Genomic DNA, 18,755 nt, shown 5'->3' with positions numbered 1-18,755 from the left:
GTATGCTTCGTTCCAGTTGCATGCTGGAAAAATAGGCCCCCGGGTCTTTGTTTCGTCCAATTCCGAGAATATTTCGTTACTAGGATTTACTGAAACCAAAAACGACGAGAAACGAGAACCGGCACTTCGGCATCTTGTTAATAGGTTAGTTCCAGAAAATGCACGAATATGACATAAAGTGTGCATAAATCATGTAGGTATCATCAATAATATGGCATAGAACATAAGAAATTATCGATACGTCGGAGACGTATCAGCTACCGTCGCGATCTAAGCAAAATAAGATGCATAAAAGGATTAACATCACATGCAATTCATATGTGATATGATATGGCCCTTTTGTCTTTGCGCCTTTGATCTTCATCTCCAAAGCACGGACATGATCTCCATCATCAACGGGCATGATCTCCATCATCGTTGGCGTAGCGTCAAGGTCCATGGCGCCGTCTTCATGATTGTTCTCCCATGTAGCAACTATTACAACTTCTTTGAAATACTACTCAACATGAAATTTAAAGACAACCATAAGGCTCCTGCCGGTTGCCACAATACAATAATGATCATCTCATACATATTCATCATCACATTATGGCCATATCACATCACCAAACCTTGCAAAAACAAGTTAGTCGGTTCTAATTTGGTTTGCATATTTTACGTGGTTTAGGATTTTCGAGTAAGATCCAATCTACCTACGAACATGAACCACAACGGTGATACTAGTGTTGTCAATAGAAATAGTAAATTGGATCTTCACTATAGTAGGAGAGACAGACACCCGCAAAGCCACTTATGCAATACAAGTTGCATGTCGAGCGTGGAGCAAATCTCATGAACGCGGTCATGTAAAGTTAGCCCGAGCCTCTTCATCCCACTATGCCACAAAGATGCAAAGTACTCGAACTAAAGACAACAAAGCATCAACGCCCACAAAACAATTGTGTTCTACTCGTGCAACCAATCTATGCATAGACACGGCTCTGATACCACTGATGGGATTCGTAGCATAGAAAACAAAAAATTTCCTACCGCAAGAACGAAAACACAAGCCAAGATCTAATATAGAAGACGGCAGCAACAAGGGGATCACGAGACTAACCCTTGAAGATTTCCAAAGCCTACGAGATTAGATCTCGTTGTTGCAGAAGATGATCACTTGCCGCTTTCAAAAGCGCGTAGAAGATCTTGACGGTGCCACAATCGGGCAGCACCTCCGTACTCGGTCACACGTACGGTGTTGATGAAGACGACGTCCTCCTCCCGGTTCCAGCGGGCAGCGAAAGTAGTAGATCCTCCTCGGGATCCCGACAGCACGACGGCGTGGTGGCGGTGGTGATGGAGATCTCCGGCAGGGCTTCGCCTATGCGCTGCAGGAGAGATATGCGGAGGAGGGGCGCTAGGGTTTGGGGAGAGAGGGGGTCTAGGGCGTGATGTCTACGCACGCTTCTATTCTTGTAGACAGTGTTGGGCCTCCAAGAGCAGAGGTTTGTAGAACAGCAGCAAGTTTCCCTTAAGTGAATCACCCAAGGTTTATCGAACTCAGGGAGGTAGAAGTCAGAGATATCCCTCTCAAGCAACCCTGCAATTATGATACAAGAAGTCTCTTGTGTCCCCAACACACCTAATACACTTGTCGGATGTATAGGTGCACTAGTTCGGCGAAGAGATAGTAAGATGCAAGTGATATGGATGAATATGAGTGGTAATAACAATCTGAAATAAATATGGCAGCAAGTAAACATGCAGTAGAACAGTAAATAAACGGTGATTCGATATTTGGAAACAAGGCCTAAGGATCATACTTTCACTAGTGGACACTCTCAACAATGATCACATAAATAAATAACTTCTCTTCTCTTACGCTACTTTCAAAGACTCTATTGTTGGCTAACAAACACCATTCATTGTGTAGGGCTACGAGAGCACCCTCAAGCCGGAGTAAACAAGCTCCACAACGTCATAAAGGAATCACACACGATGCAAACACTGTCACTGTCACACCATGGAGAGTAATTCCGGAGTTCATATTAAAGTAACCTCTAGAGTGCATAGTAATAGTTAACTTCATAATCTACAAGAGATCACAATCATAACCTACGCCAAGTACTACATGATGCACACACTGTCCACATTACATCATGAAGGAGGAATAGACAACTTTAATAACATCACTAGAGTAGCACATAGATTAATAGTGATACAAAGCTCATGATCACATAAAGATCACATGGGAGAGAGAGATGAACCACATAGCTACCGGTACAGCCCTTAGCCTCGGGGGAGAACTACTCCCTCCTCATCATGGGAGACAGCAAAGGCGATGAAGATGGCGGTGGTGTCGATGGAGATGACTCCGGGGGCAATTCCCCGTCCCGGCGGCGTGCCGGAACAGAGACTTCTATCCTCCGAAACGGAGTTTCGCGATGGCGGCGGCGTCCCTGGAGTCTTTCTGGAGTTTCGTCAATCCGTATCGGGTTTTTAGGTCGCGAGGGACTTTATAGGCGAAGAGGCGGTGTCGGAGGGGCACCAGGGCGCCCTCCCCATAGGCCGGTGCAGCCAGGGGGCCACCCGCGCGGCCCTGTGGTCTGGGGGCCTTGGGCCTCCTCTCCGTCTCCCATTCGGTGTTCTGGTCCGTCTTGGTGAAATAAGATGTTTGGCTTTCGTTTCGTCGAATTCCGAGAATATTGCCCGAACAGCCTTTCTGGAACCAAAAACAACAGAAAACAAGAACTGGCACTTCGGCATCTTGTTAATAGGTTAGTTCCGGAAAATGCATGAAATCATTATAAAGTGTGAGCAAAACATGTAGGTATTGTCATAAAACTAGCATGGAACATCAGAAATTATAGATACGTTGGAGACGTATCAAGCATCCCCAAGCTTAGTTCCTACTCGCCTCGAGTAGGTAAACGATAAAAAGAATAATTTCTGTAGTGACATGCTACTTACATAATCTTGATCATACTATTGTAAAGCATATGAGATGAATGAAGTGATTCAAAGCAATGGTAAGGACAATGACTAAACAACTGAATCATATAGCAAAGACTTTTCATGAATAGTACTTTCAAGACAAGCATCAATAAGACTTGCATAGGAGTTAACTCATAAAGCAATAAATTCTTAGTAGAAAGTTTTGAAGCAACACAAAGGAAGATATAAGTTTCAGCGGTTGCTTTCAACTTCAACATGTATATCTCATGGATAATTGTCAACACAAAGTAATATGATGAATGCAAATAAGCAAGTATGTAGGAATCAATGCACACGAGTTGACACAAGTGTTTGCTTCTAAGATAGAAAGAAGTAGGTAAACTAACTCAACATAAAGTAGAAGAAAGGCCCTTCGCGAGAGGAAGCATGGATTACTATTTTTGTGCTAGAGCTTTTATTTTGAAAACATAGAAACAATTTTGTCAACGGTAGTAATAATTCATATGTGTTATGCATAAGACATCCTATAAGTTGCAAGCCTCATGCATAGAATACCAATAGTGCTCGCACCTTGTCCTAATTAGCTTGGATTAACACGGATTATCATTGCATAACATATGTTTCAACCAAGTGTCACAAAGGGGTACCTCTATGTCGCCTGTACAAAGGTCTAAGGAGAAAGTTCGCATTGGATTTCTCGCTTTTGATTATTCTCAACTTAGACATCCATACCGGGACAACATAGAAAACAGATAATGGACTCCTCTTTAATGCATAAGCATTCAACAACAGATAATATTCTCATAAGAGATTGAGGATTGGTGTCCAAACTGAAACTTCCACCATGATTCATGGCTTTAGTTAGCGGCCCAATGTTCTTCTCTAACAATATGCATACTCAAACCATTTGATCATGAAAATCGCCCTTACTTCAGACAAGACGAACATGCATAGCAACTCACATGATATTCAACAAAGGTGTAAAAGTTGATGGCGTCCCAAGAAATATGGTTATCGCTCAACAAGCAACTTATAAGAAATAAGATACATAAGCTACATATTCTTTACCACAATAGTTTTTAAGGCTATTTTCCCATGAGCTATATATTGCAAAGACAAAGAATAGAATTTTAAAGGTAGCACTCAAGTAATGTACTTTGGAATGGCAGAAAAATACCATGTAGTAGGTAGGTATGGTGGACACAAATGACATGGATTTTGGCTCAAGGTTTTGGATGCACGAGAAATATTCCCTCTCAGTACAAGGCTTAGGCTAGCAAGGTTGTTTGAAGCAAACTCAAGTATAAACCGGTACAGCAAAACTTACATAAGAACATATTGCAAGCATTATAAGACTCTACACTGTCTTCCTTGTTGTTCAAACACCTTAACCAGAAAATATCTAGACTCCGAGAGACCAATCATGCAAACCAAATTTTAACAAGCTCTATGTAGTTCTTCATTAATAGGTGCAAAGTACATGATGCAAGAGCTTAAACATGATCTATATGAGCACAAAAATTGCCAAGTATCAAATTATTCAAGACATTATACCAATTACCACATGAAGCATTTTCTATTTCCAACCATATAACAATGAACGAAGCAGTTTTAACCTTCGCCATGAACATTAAAAGTAGAACTAAGAACACATGTGTTCATATGCAACAGCGGAGCGTGTCTCTCTCCCACATAAGCATGAATTTATTCAGAGAATGAAAATAACAAAACGAAAATAAAAGCACACATACGCTCCAAGTAAAGTGCATAAGATGTGACGGAATAAAAATATAGTTTCACTAGAGGTGACCTGATAAGTTGTTGATGAAGAAGGGGATGCCTTGGGCATCCCCAAGCTTAGATGCTTGAGTCTTCTTGAAATATGCAGGGATGAACCACGGGGGCATCCCCAAGCTTAGACTTTTCACTCTTCTTAATCATATTATATCATCCTCCTCTTTTGACCCTTGAAAACTTCCTCCACACCAAACTCAAAACAAACTCATTAGAGGGTTAGTGCATAATCAAAAATTCACATATTCAGAGGTGACATAATCATTCTTAACACTTCTGGACATTGCCCAAAGCTACTGAAAGTTAATGGAACAAATAAATCCATTCAACATAGCAAAACAGGCAATGCGAAATAAAAGGCAGAATCTGTCAAAACAGAACAGTTCGTAAAGACGAATTTTTCTGGGGCGCTTAACTTGCTCAGATGAAAAAGCTCAAACTGAATGAAAGTTGCGTACATATCTGAGGATCACGCACGTAAATTGGCAGATTTCTCTGAGTTACCTACAGACGGGGCTGCTCAATTTCGTGACAGTAAGAAATCTGTTTCTGCGCAGCAATCCAAATCTAGTATCAACCTTACTATCAAAGACTTTACTTGGCACAACAATGCAATAAAATAAAGATAAGGAGAGGTTGCTACAGTAGTAACAACTTCCAAGACGCAACAAAACAGTAGCAAAATAAAACATGGGTTATCTTCCAAGAAGTGCTTTCTTTATAGCCATTAAGATGGGCTCAGTAATTTTAATGATGCTCTCACAAGGAATAAGAATTGAAGCAAAAGAGAGCATCAAGAAGCAAATTCAAAACACATTTAAGCCTAACCCACTTCCTACGCATAAGAATCTTGTACACAAATAAATTCATGAAGAACAAAGTGACAAGCATAGGAAGATAAAACACGAGTAACTTCAAAATTCTCAACATAAAGAGGGGAAACTTAATATTATTAAGATGCATATAACCATATTTCCCTCTCTCATAATAACTTTCAGTAGCATCATTGATGAAATCCACAATATATCCATCACTTAAAACATTCTTATCATGGTTCATGTGCATAAAAGTATCATTATTTTTGGCATAAGAAAAACTCTTCTCGTTCATAGTAATTGGAGCAGGATCATTATCAAGAATTTGAACATGGTAAACAAGTTGCATACTAAGGGAATGGTTTTTGGCAATCCCATCATAACTATGACACGTTTCATAAGGATAATTATAACATGTGTCATATCCATCTCTATAACGATTATCTAATCCAGAATATATAATATCATCATTCTCACTAAAAGTAAAGGTCTCAAATATAGGATCTTCAAGCACAACATCCCCAAGCTTAGAGCTTTCAATATCAACGTTTGAGGGAACATGAATAGTGCTAACATCATTACTTTCATAATCGGTACCAAAGAGATTTCCAATATCAAAGGTAGTGTGCTCTTCCAAATCATGATCACTAATATGGGTAAAGGGCATAGGAAGATCATTGTACTCAGATTCATTATCATAATAATCATTAGGAGCAACATACTTACGGTTACCTATCGTTATCTCATACACGCGGGGATATGCCATTACCTCTTTCTTTTTATTCCTCCTCTTCTTCTTCGTTCCCTTCTTCTTCTTCTTCTTCTTCTTCTTCTCCTTCTCCTCGTTCCCTTCTTTAGGAGGGAGAGGCTTGATGGGAGGCTTCTCCACATAACCTGATTTATTTCCAGAAACAATAGAAGAAACTTGGGAGGATTCCTCCTTTTCATCAATAAGTTCAAAACACACAGCGGTCCTATCATATTTTGGCAAAGTGTCATCTTCTAAAATATTTTGTATGTAAGTATTTGTATGGCAATTATCAATGCAATAAGAAAGACACCCATGCAGGACACTATTGATATCAAGATCATTCATATCTAACAAAGAAATTTTTCTTGATAACTCTTCACACCACAAAAATAAAGTAAGTTCATCATGCTGATTAGGAGTAATTTCATCATCACAATACAAATTTGCAGCACTCATGAGGTTTGAATTATCATTGGAGGAGCATTGAAAATTAAAATGACCCACTCTATGGCAAAGTTCACAAATAAAAGGATAGAGAGCACAAACTTTTTCACCAAGATCATCTAGAGCCCTAGACCACTTTCTACTTTTTTCATTCCTATGGTGGATACAATATTCATCTTCGATTTGATTAATTCCACTAGGTCTATGCATTCCACAAAAATTAACATGCTTATAAGAAATAGTATTTTCAGGAGTTTGGGCATGTTTATTGCAATCATTAACAACAATTTCATTTTCCATGCAAGTGTCTTTAAAAGGTTCATGATACATGTACCAATTTTCTTTAGGAACATTAATATGAGAAGCAAAGGCTTTATAGCAATCGACCATAATTTGAGGATCAAGACCATATTTAGCACTAAGCTCTTGAAAATCAATAGTTTCAATGAAAGACTTAATGCATTAATATTCATAGTTTATATCTGATTCTTTACCTTTGTCGTTCTCCCAATCTTCAGCGTTCTCCCAAATCCGATCATGAAGGTCCCATTTAAACTTTTCTTTATTACGCGTGAATGATCCAGAACAAGTAGTATCCAGCAATGTTTTATCTTGAAAAGAAAGTCTTGCATAGAAATTATCAATGATGATATTACCAGGAAGCTCATGAATGGGGCATTTGAGCATTAAAGACTTCAATCTCCCCCATGCTTGGGCAATACTCTCTTCATCATGAGGCCAGAAATTATATATGCGGTTTCGGTCTTTGTGAATTTCACTTGGAGGATAGAATTTAGAATAAAATAGAGGCACAATATCCTTCCAATCAAGAGAATGCCCATCCTTCAGCAGTTTATACCAATGCGCCGCTTTACCAGACAACGACATAGAGAATAATTTCTTCCTAACTTCATCCATAGAAATACCTGCACACTTGAATAACCCGCATAATTCATGTAGAAATAGTAAATGATCTCCAGGATGAACAGCTCCATCCCCTTCATAGCGATTATCCACAACAAGTTCAATAATTTTCATAGGTATCTTGAAAGGAATATTTTTAGTAGGTGGATTTAAAATATCACAAGCATCATTAGAGTCATCACATATGGGAGATAAAGTATTATCAGAGCAAATTTTCTCCCCTAAAGCTGGGAAGCTGAAAAGATCATGAAAACTAGCTTCCCCAAGCTTAGACTTTTCCATAGCATTAGCAGTAATTGCGTTCATACTAATAACATTGCTACTAGCATGCAAATAAGGTTCCATAGGTTTTTTAATTTTCGCATCAAACAGTCCAAGTCTCAACTCAGGAAAAGATTAAAAAGCTCACTAAATTTTTTGTTGTTTTCCATTATGCCTAACTAGTGAAAATAAAAACAAGAAACAAAAAGATATAATTGCAGAATCTAAAGGAAATACCTTCGAGCACCCACACACCGGCAACAATGCTAGGAAATAGCTTAGTAGTCGGAGGATGTGAATACCTTTTACCTTACCTCCCCGGCAACGGCGCCAGAAAATAGCTTGATGTCTACGCACGCTTCTATTCTTGTAGACAGTGTTGGGCCTCCAAGAGCAGAGGTTTGTAGAACAGCGGCAAGTTTCCCTTAAGTGAATCACCCAAGGTTTATCGAACTCGGGGAGGTAGAGGTCAGAGATATCCCTCTCAAGCAACCCTGCAATTACGATACAAGAAGTCTCTTGTGTCCCCAACACACCTAATACACTTGTCAGATGTATAGGTGCACTAGTTCGGCGAAGATATAGTAAGATGCAAGTGATATGGATGAATATGAGTGGTAATAACAATCTGAAATAAATATGGCAGTAAGTAAACATGTAGTAGAACAGTAAATAAACGGTGATTCGATATTTGGAAACAAGGCCTAGGGATCATACTTTCACTAGTGGACACTCTCAACAATGATCACATAAATAAATAACTTCTCTTCTCTTATGCTACTTTCAAAGACTCTATTGTTGGATAACAAACACCATACATTGTGTAGGGCTACGAGAGCACCCTCAAGCCGGAGTAAACAAGCTCCACAATGTCATAAAGGAATCACACACGATGCAAACACTGTCACTGTCACACCATGGAGAGTAATTCTGGAGTTCATATTAAAGTAACCTCTAGAGTGCATAGTAATAGTTAACTTCATAATCTACAAGAGATCACAATCATAACCTACGCCAAGTACTACATGATGCACACACTTGTCCACATTACATCATGAAGGAGGAATAGACTACTTTAATAACATCACTAGAGTAGCACATAGATTAATAGTGATACAAAGCTCATGATCACATAAAGATCACATGGGAGAGAGAGATGAACCACATAGCTACCGGTACAGCCCTTAGCCTCGGGGAGAACTACTCCCTCCTCATCATGGGAGACAGCAACGGCGATGAAGATGGCGGTGGTGTCGATGGAGATGACTCCGGGGGCAATTCCCCGTCCCGGCGGCGTGCCGGAACAGAGACTTCTGTCCCTCGAAACGGAGTTTCACGATGGCGGTGGCGTCCCTGGAGTCTTTCTGGAGTTTCGTCAATCCGTATCGGGTTTTTAGGTCGCGAGGGACTTTATAGGTGAAGAGGCGGCGTCGGAGGGGCACCAGGGCGCCCTCCCCATAGGCCGGCGCGGCCAGGGAGCCACGCGCGTGGCCCTGTGGTCTGGGGGCCTTGGGCCTCCTCTCCGTCTCCCCTTCAGTGTTCTGGTCCTTCTTGGTGAAATAAGATGTTTGGCTTTCGTTTCGTCGAATTCCGAGAATATTGCCCGAACAGCCTTTCTGGAACCAAAAACAGCAGAAAACAGGAAGGCACTTCGGCATCTTGTTAATAGGTTAGTTCCGGAAAATGCATGAAATCATTATAAAGGGTGAGCAAAACATGTAGGTATTGTCATAAAACTAGCATGGAACATCAGAAATTATAGATACGTTGGAGACGTATCAGGGCGCCGGCGACTTGGGAGCTGCGGCCTACGAGGCTTTGGTGTGTCCGGCCCCTCCCCTTGGCTCCTCATTATATAGGTGGAAGCCCCCAAGAGTTGTAGTCCAAGTCTTCGAATAAGACCCCAACAACAAAACTTGCCATAGGTGGGAAACCTACTCAAGAGGGGAGTCCTACTCGGGTGGGACTCCCACCTTTCCTTGAGGTGGGGTGGCCGGCCACCTTGGGTGGAGTCCACCTAGGACTCCTCCCCCTTAGGGTTGGCCGACCATGCTAGTGGAGTCCCTCCGGGACTCCGCCTTCCATAGTGATTTCTTCCGGACTTTTCTAGAACCTTCTAGAACCTTCCATAAATTCACCAGATCATTTTCAAACTTGTAAAATGACTTCCTATATATGAATCTTATTCTCCGGAACATTCCGGAACTCCTCGTGATGTCCTGGATCCCATCCGAGACTCCAAACAAAAATTCGAACTCCATTCCTTATTCCATATCTACTTAAACGACATCAAACCTTAAGTGAGTCACCCTACGGTTCGCGAACTATGCAGACATGGTTGAGACTTCTCTCCGACCAATATCCAATAGCGGGATCTGGAGATCCATAATGGCTCCCACACATTCAACGATGACTTAGTGATCGAATGAACCATCTACATACGATACCAATTCCCTTTGTCACGCGATATTTTACTTGTCCGAGGTTTGATCATCGGTATCTCTATACCTCGTTCAACCTCGTCTCCTAACAAGTACTCTTTACTCGTACCGTGGTATGTGGTCTCTTATGAACCATTCATATGTTTGCAAACTAATTAGACGACATTCCACCGAGAGGGCCCAGAGTATATCTATCCGTCATCGGGATGGACAAATCCCACTGTTGATCCATATGCCTCAACTCATACTTTCCGGATACCTAATTCCACCTTTATAACCACCCATTTACGCAGTGGCGTTTGATGTAATTAAAGTACCCTTACGACATAAGTGATTTACATGATCTCATGGTCGAAAGGACTAGGTAACTATGTATCGAAAGCTTATAGCAAATGAACTTAATGACGTGATCTTATGCTATGCTTAATTGGGTGTGTCCATTACATCATTCACATAATGACATAACCTTGTTATTAATAACATCCAATGTTCATGATCACGAAACTATGATCATCTATTAATCAACAAGCTAGTTATACAAGAGGCTTACTAGGGACTCCTTTTTGTTTACATAACACACATGTATCAATGTTTCGGTTAATACAATTATAGCATGGTATATAAACATTTATCATAAACACAAAGATATATAATAACCACTTTATTATTGCCTCTTGGGCATATCTCCAACAGGGTGAAGCTGGAGTGAGTATGCTGAAGTGGGTTAAGCCGGAGTGAGTATGCTAGAGTGAGGAAGCCGGAGTCGGTGAATCCAGAGTGGGTGAAGCCAGAGTGGGTATGCCGGAGTGGGTTATGCCGAAGTGAGTATGTCGGAGTGGGTTAACCCAGAGGGAACATGCCGGAGTGGGTTATGCCGGCGCGAGTATGACAGAGCGAGTATGACGGAGTGGGTTATGCCGGAGCGAGTATGCCGGAGCGAGTATGCCGGAGTGGGTTATGTCGGAGCGAGTATGCCGGAGCGAGTATGACGGAGTGAGTATGCCGGAGCGAGTATGCCGGAGTAGTGAAGCCGGTTTTGCTTTTTTTTTTCATCTCTTCTACTTTGCCTGTCTATTTGTTGACTTGCGTCTTCTATTCATCCGTTTAATCACCAAGTTTGGCGTACCTGGGTTATCCCCCTGACAAACTACCAAAGGAAAGATCTAATTTCCTCTTATGTAGAAAATCAAGTTTGTGACCTCATATCAAATTTTACATCGTTTCCTCGAATTTCCGGGGGCCTTAGCTGGCATCCTAGCGCAACGGTCTGCACAAATAATGGTCGGTTAGCTACATGTGATAGAGACGGTGCATAAGCCAACGGGAAACGCCACACTATCTACCTCACCCGAAAACAACCGGTGCGTATTACATACCGCCAGATCGGGGGGAGCTCCTATACTCTGCCCAACGCAAGAGAGACTCAAGCCCGCCCGTAGCCTTCCTTTCATGTCCGCCACGAATGTGGCCTCGTAACAGGTGAGTGTCCTTTTTTCCCTTTTTATGTTTAAAAAATAAAGAGTAAATATGAACTTTTTTTTGAATCAAAATATTTTAAAAATTAAACATTCTCAAAATCTGGATATTTTTAAAATCTCAATAATTTTTGGAAATCTAAGCTTTTTTGGAATCTAGGAATTTGAAAAATACGATTTTTTAAAAATCTCGACAGAAAATAAAATAAAAACAAACAAACCAAACTAAACTAAACAAAAAAAAACTAAAGAAACCAGTAAACCAGAAAAACAAAAAATAAGCAAGAAGAAATAATAAGACCTGCTACATGTCGCGCTAAATTGTATATGGGGCTTGAGCGGAGCACAATGCCTCTCGCGTTGGGCGTCAAATATGAATTGCCCGGCAAATCCAATATGCCAACCAAGTCTGTGGCTACCGCGCGCCGCACCCCCCCCCCCCCCGCGCGGTATGGGCCGGCCTGGTCGGCCCAGTTGAAAGAACATCTCTCACAATATGTTTTGTGTGTTTGATGTCAATGTATGTGATACACTAATGTTTGATGAAGTGGTGCATGGATTATATAGATACATGTATATGAGTGACTTGTGTGGAAAAACGAGTCAAAAGGAAGCTAAAAAAAGTATCACCAGGCCGGATAATCCGGGCCGTATATTTGCAAAACATTCGGCCCCCAAAATTTGGCTAAGGACCAGAGGCGACGTGGCTCAGTACTTCCCTGGCATGGGACCGGACATTTGGCCGGACATTTGGCCGGTTTTTCTCCAGGGCCGGATTTTTTTGGGGGGGGGGGGGGGATTATCCGGTCCAACTTAGGCCGGATTATCCGGCCCTCGAAAGTCACCAACGGCTGGATTTTGAGAGGGGGAATTTATACCCCCATTCTTCTACCTTCCTCCTTGCTCAATCATTGAAAAATTCTGCCAAGCCTCACCACCATTAGAGCCACCTCAAGAACACAAGATTTGCAAGATCTCCTCACTCCCCCAACCAAGGAGAAGACACCGATCTACATCCTCACCGAAGCGATTTACATTTCCCCCTCATATGCTTGATGGCTCTCTTGCTAGTGTTCCTCTTTGGATCCCTAGTTGTTTGTTGTTGATGTATTGTTGTTGATTGTTGTGTTGTTACAGATTTGGGAGCCTCCAATTTGATTGTGGATGTGTGCCCCAAGAACCTTGTAAAGGCCCGGTTTCACCTCAAAGAAATCCCTTAGTGGAAGTGGGCTAAGCCTTCGTGACGTTGCTCACAGGAGACCTGAGTGAATCCTTCGTGGCTGTTGGTCTGGCTTTCGTAGCGACCACACTCCTCCAAACGTAGACGTACCTTCTTGCAAAGGAAGAGAACTACAGAAATCATCTCCGTGTCTTCGTGTGCTCCACTCTCGGTTACCTCTATCCTTTATCTCCTCTATATATTGCGTAGCCATATCTTGCTTAGTCGTTGACCTTGTCATATAGGTAAATTCACATAGTTGCATATCTAAAGAATTTACCTTCGTGTCAAGCCTAAATTGAAAAAGAACTAAAAATTGGTTAGCACCTATTCACCCCCCTCTAGGTGCGGCATACGATCCTTTCACCAGTTCGTGTTATTTTTTGTTTTTTGTTCTGTTTTTTTATCTTTTCTGTTTTTGTTTCTTTTTCTTTTCTGTTTATTTTTTCGTTCTTAAGATTTAATTTTTTTTAATTTAAATATATTTTAAATGTAAAATTTTCTATCTCAAACATTCGAAAAAAATTCAAATGCGAAAATTGTTCAAGTATAAAAATTGTTCAAATTCGAAAATTGTTGAAGTATAAAAATTGTTCAAATACGAAAATGGTTTAAATATGATATTTTTCAAATTCAAAATTGTTCAAATATAAAGATTGTTCAAATTCGAAAATTGTTCAAATTTGAAATTTGATCAAATTTGTAAAATGTTCTTCGGAAATTATTCATATATAAAAAATAATAAATTTTGAAAATTTGTTCCAATTTGAAAATTATTCAAATCTAAACAAATAAGAAAACTGTCCACGAACTGAAACCGCGACCATGGGCCGGGCCCAACAACTGTCGGGGGTGTGCGGCTCGTCGCTGCCCACCGAGCAGGTCGGTGTAAAGCATCCCCCACTGGTCACTGGTGAGTTGGACGAGAGGGTGATTCACAGGATGTGCTGTCCGCCGACCAGGTCGGTCCGGACGGACCACCGCACACCCAGGCCAGGTATGTTGGGCCGGCCCACTTTATTTTTCTTTTTTCCTTTCTCATTTTTTCTTTTCATTTTTTTTCTGTTTTGAATCTGAACAGTTTTAAGTTTGAAAAAAATTTGAATTGAACGATTTCAATTTTTAACAAATTTCCAAATTGAACGATTTTTCGAATTTGAACAAATTTCCAAATTAAACGATTTTTCGAATTTAAAAAATCTTAAAATAGACTGATTTTGGAATTTGAACAATTTTGAAATTTGAACAATTTTCGAATTTGCACACTTTTCGACTTTGAACAATTTTCAAATTTGAACAATTTTCAAATTTGAACAATTTTCATATCTGAACAAAAATAAGAGAAAGACAAACAAAATAAGAAAGAAACAGAAAAGAAAAACGAAAAAAATAAAAAACGAAAAAAGAAACAGAAAACAAAAAATAGACAGCGAACTGGGCCGACCAGTCCGGCCCATACCACGCGGCGGGGGTGTGTGGCGCGCGGTAACAGCCGACGTGGTCGGTGTATAGGAATTGCTGTGATTCGCGGGAGGAGCTTTTCCTCTCTGTTTGGGCTTTTAGCTCCCCCGCGCAGGCTCTTTCTTGAGAGAAACTCAACGGGCCTAATGGGTGGCAGCCTAGTACACTACCGTTAGGAGCACGAGAGAAGATACCGGGAGCCCCTATACAACGCTTTAAGCGGCGAGCTTGTTCGCGCCCGCTTAAGGAATTCGGGAAGAATCAGGTGTCCCTAACTAAGATGGGCTCGGCCCATGTTACGTGTACCTACGTATCTGTTATATGAAACCAATCACATAGTTTCGCTCGTTCTTTTCTTCTTTCGTTTAGATTTTGAAAATGTTGAAATTTAAAAATTGTGTAAATTCGAAAAAGTTCAATACGAAAATTGTTCAAACTTCAAAAATGTTTAGATTAAAATTTGTTCAAATTCAAAAATGTTCAAAAAAAATTGTTCAAATTGGAAAAAGTAAAAAATCTGATAAATATTTGAACTCGAAAAATGTTCAAGCATAAAAATTGTTTAGATAAAAAATGTTCAAATTCGAAAACAGTTCAAATCAAAAAGACTACAAACTTCAAAAACTGTTCAAAAATCGAAAAGTTCGGAATTTTAAAAATTCAGGAAAACCGAACGATAAAACCATGAACTAGAGGGAAAAACCAGCAGAAACTAAAAAACCGGAAAAAAAGAGAGGAAGGAACGGAAGCCTCTGTTGGTGGAAAGAAGCGACTCGTGTCCAACCTGGGCCAGGCCCATAGACAAGGGGTGTGCGGAGCGCCCGCTCGCTCCCGCAATGAGCGGTGTATAGGAATCGCGGAAGATACCTATGGTCCTCATGGGCTGTGCTTGCATCTACAAAATAAACAAGCCCCATGCAGGAATGGTCCTCCTCCCTGCCTCGAAAGGATATTGTTTTTTTCATATGCATGCGAGAGTAGGTTAATTAGGTTAGAAAAAGGACCACGCACGAAGAATCTCACTCTGCTTTGTTGGTAGTAGTACTATCATTGACCACGGCCAAACCGCCCCCGAAGAGAGAAAGAAGAGAGAAACTGAGCAAGCAAACAACACATGCAAAGACTGGAGCAAGAGGCCAAGGTCACGTGAGACGCCCACCGTTACCTAGGCTGGGCAATCCTCCTATTACTGGAGTAGTACAAACCAAAGGCCCAAAGCTAGCTCTACGACATGATGCATTGGTCAAAGGATCGATCGAGCGGTGCGTTTTATATGCTGCACCCGACAATAATAATAATGCAGTGTCTATAACGGGCTAAGCTAATATAGGGTAGCTAATAGTACTACGTATATACAGTAGTAGCAACAAATCAGCGGTGAGCGGCTGACTAAACCAAAGCACATGAACCGTGAGGGTAGTATATACACCTTGGTCCTAAAATATGTTGCATTTTTTTTTGTCAAATTTAAATTTTGTTGATTTTAACCATGTATACATCCTTGAAATATCTAATGCATACATCATGAAAATATATTTCATGTATAAAAACAAACATATCAATTGTTCCTATATCTAATGCATACGTCATGAAAATTCATAGTAGGGCTCGTAATATAAGTTTTATAATATAGATGTTGATACCTTTTCATATATATTTGTTCAATCTTTTTAAAATCTTGACTTGGATTAAAATTTATATGCAACACAAATTGGGACGGAGGGAGTACTCCCTCTATCCAAAATTACCCAGCATTCCGAGTTTAGTCAAAGTCAAACTTTGTAAACTTTGGCTAAACAAATAATAGAAAATGTCAACATATGAAATATAGAATAAATATTATTTGAAATATTATTAAATATATTTTCATATTATATATATATGGTATTATTAATGGTAGCATTTTTATTTGTATGAAAACTTTATTCTTGGAAATTGATTAAGAAATTGCCAAGTCTACCAAATTGTTCTTGGAATTCAGGAATCATAAAGCATGGATGAATGGCCATATTGTGCAACAAAACTATTGAAACCAAAGAAGTTCTCAAAGCCAAGGAAACCCACAAGTCAAGGTGGCCAAGATGCCATTTTCACTAAAATAATTACTCCCTTCGGACCGAATTAATAGGCACAACCATATACTATGTCCAGTACAAATGTACTACTGGTTTGCGTCAATTAATTTGGTCTATACAGAGTAGTACAAAACCATATGACTATAACCTCAACAATCCCGAGGGTCTGACTGAGTAGGAGGGTCCGTAGAGCCTGCCTTGTGCAACTTTGCAGTGAGACTTCTCAAAACAGCCTTTCGCTCTTCTTTATAAATAAATCCACAACGACCAAACTGACACAAGGTGAGGAGTACCCTCTTACACATCCGATCAAGGATTAAAACAATTTACAAAAAAAATCTGAACTTTCCACCAAATACATCGAAACGAGACTGAGGAGAATCAGAGCTCCACAATGATGAATCTTGATGTTGTCGATACCATGACGGTCAAGGGTTTTTACCTGGAGCCCTAGCGCGGGGAGAGTACCCACAATGATGCCCTCAAGAGGTTTATGACACCTGCATAAATCACCATCATTGGTACCAAAGTCCCGAGCTTTCACACAGAAAACCATTGCACCAATACCAAGATCTTGGACCGCCCTTGCCCTCGAGTTAGGCCTCTATAGCACGATCTGGGCGCTGCCGTCGCTGAAGCTCCGCCAAAACTAGGATCCCCTTAGTCCACTCCTCGCAATCCAAACAATCAAAGAGCAAGACCATCACCATTGCAACGTCACTAACCGTAGAGACGCCCGTATAGTCCACCTTCCAAGACCGCCACCCCGGGGTTCACGTGCTTGGGACCAAGGAGCAGAGGGCAGCAAGGTAGTCAGAGTCGGGATTCAGAGTCGGATCAATTTTCGTCAGGCAGAATCGAGACGTAGTATCGAATCGTAGAATCTGGGATCCTACCATAATTACTTAGAGAAGATATTTTTATCACATAGAAAGTTTGTGTAATATTATATTGGAGATAAAAATTATAATACATAAAGTTTCTAGCAATAATATTCTAGCGATAGATCATTTGAGATTTGGTAGGTAAATAAAGGGTAGTAAAGCAAGTGAAAAGGACTTGGGGTGTTTAAGCAGTATCCTTGTATGGTTTTATTGATGGGAAAAATAATGAGTTAGTAGAATCGGAAAAATCCATAAAAGGGATCGAGATTCTACATTATTCTAAAGGACTCAACATGGATTCTACGCGATTGGGATTCATGGTGGGATTTCGATCGATACAGTGATGTAAGATCGTCAAATCGTAGGATTCCGGTAGTAGGATCGGGATTCTGACTACCTTGGAGGGAAGGTCACCTTGAAACCGACGCGTCGGGGTATGGCGGCAACATAGACCTCGTGTGAACAAAAAAAAGTACATTTGCAGACGGAGTTGTGCGACATGCATGTGGCATTCCACAACCATCGACGACCAGCTGTAGGCTCACAAAACGAATTCGGCCTTCGGCCGCGCTCAACCACTAGGAGGAGATCCAACATCCTCCACCACCAGAGGCGATCGCAGACCGGACGCACCAGGTAGGGCTTGTCAGGGCTAACAGGATTGTCTGGCCCTACCGCCGCGCTAGATATAACGTCATGGTCACCACTCACATCCACCTACAAGACCATTTCAACCCTACCCCTCCCGACTTCTACACACCGCGTGGGCACCAACAAATGCCACAGCCAGGCCTAAACAACCCTGATTGGGCCCTAAGGGCCCCAGATCTAGCCTAGGAGCCTAGCTACGTGGTTCCCCTACCATCGCCGCCAACTCATCCCCAAGAGTCGTTGATAACGTTGGGACTCCAAGTGCAGAGCGTTGTGTCAGCAAGTATTTTTTCCACAAGGGTGACTCGAGGGTTTAAATCAAACTCTCGGAGAACTGAGCAAAGAGTATTCTCTTCTCTCTTCTTGTAGAAATTAATCCTGCAAGTAAAATAAAAGCCTCAAGCATAAGGTTTCACGTAAGTAAATAAACACAATTAAAAATAAAGCGAGTAAAACTAGATGAAATAAAGTAACTAAGTAAAAATTGTAAAGGGATTGATTGTTTTTGGTGTTTTAGATGCAAATAAAAAAGTAAATATTTTTGTATTTTCGGATTAAAATAGTTCTCCAAGTAGAAAACAAGATAAAAGCAATATAAAGGTGTTTCTTATGATAAAAAGTGGATC

Source organism: Lolium rigidum, chromosome 6, assembly GCF_022539505.1.
Source record: "Lolium rigidum isolate FL_2022 chromosome 6, APGP_CSIRO_Lrig_0.1, whole genome shotgun sequence".
Classification (NCBI taxonomy): Eukaryota; Viridiplantae; Streptophyta; class Magnoliopsida; order Poales; family Poaceae; genus Lolium; species Lolium rigidum.
Note: the sequence above shows the minus strand (reverse complement) of the source record.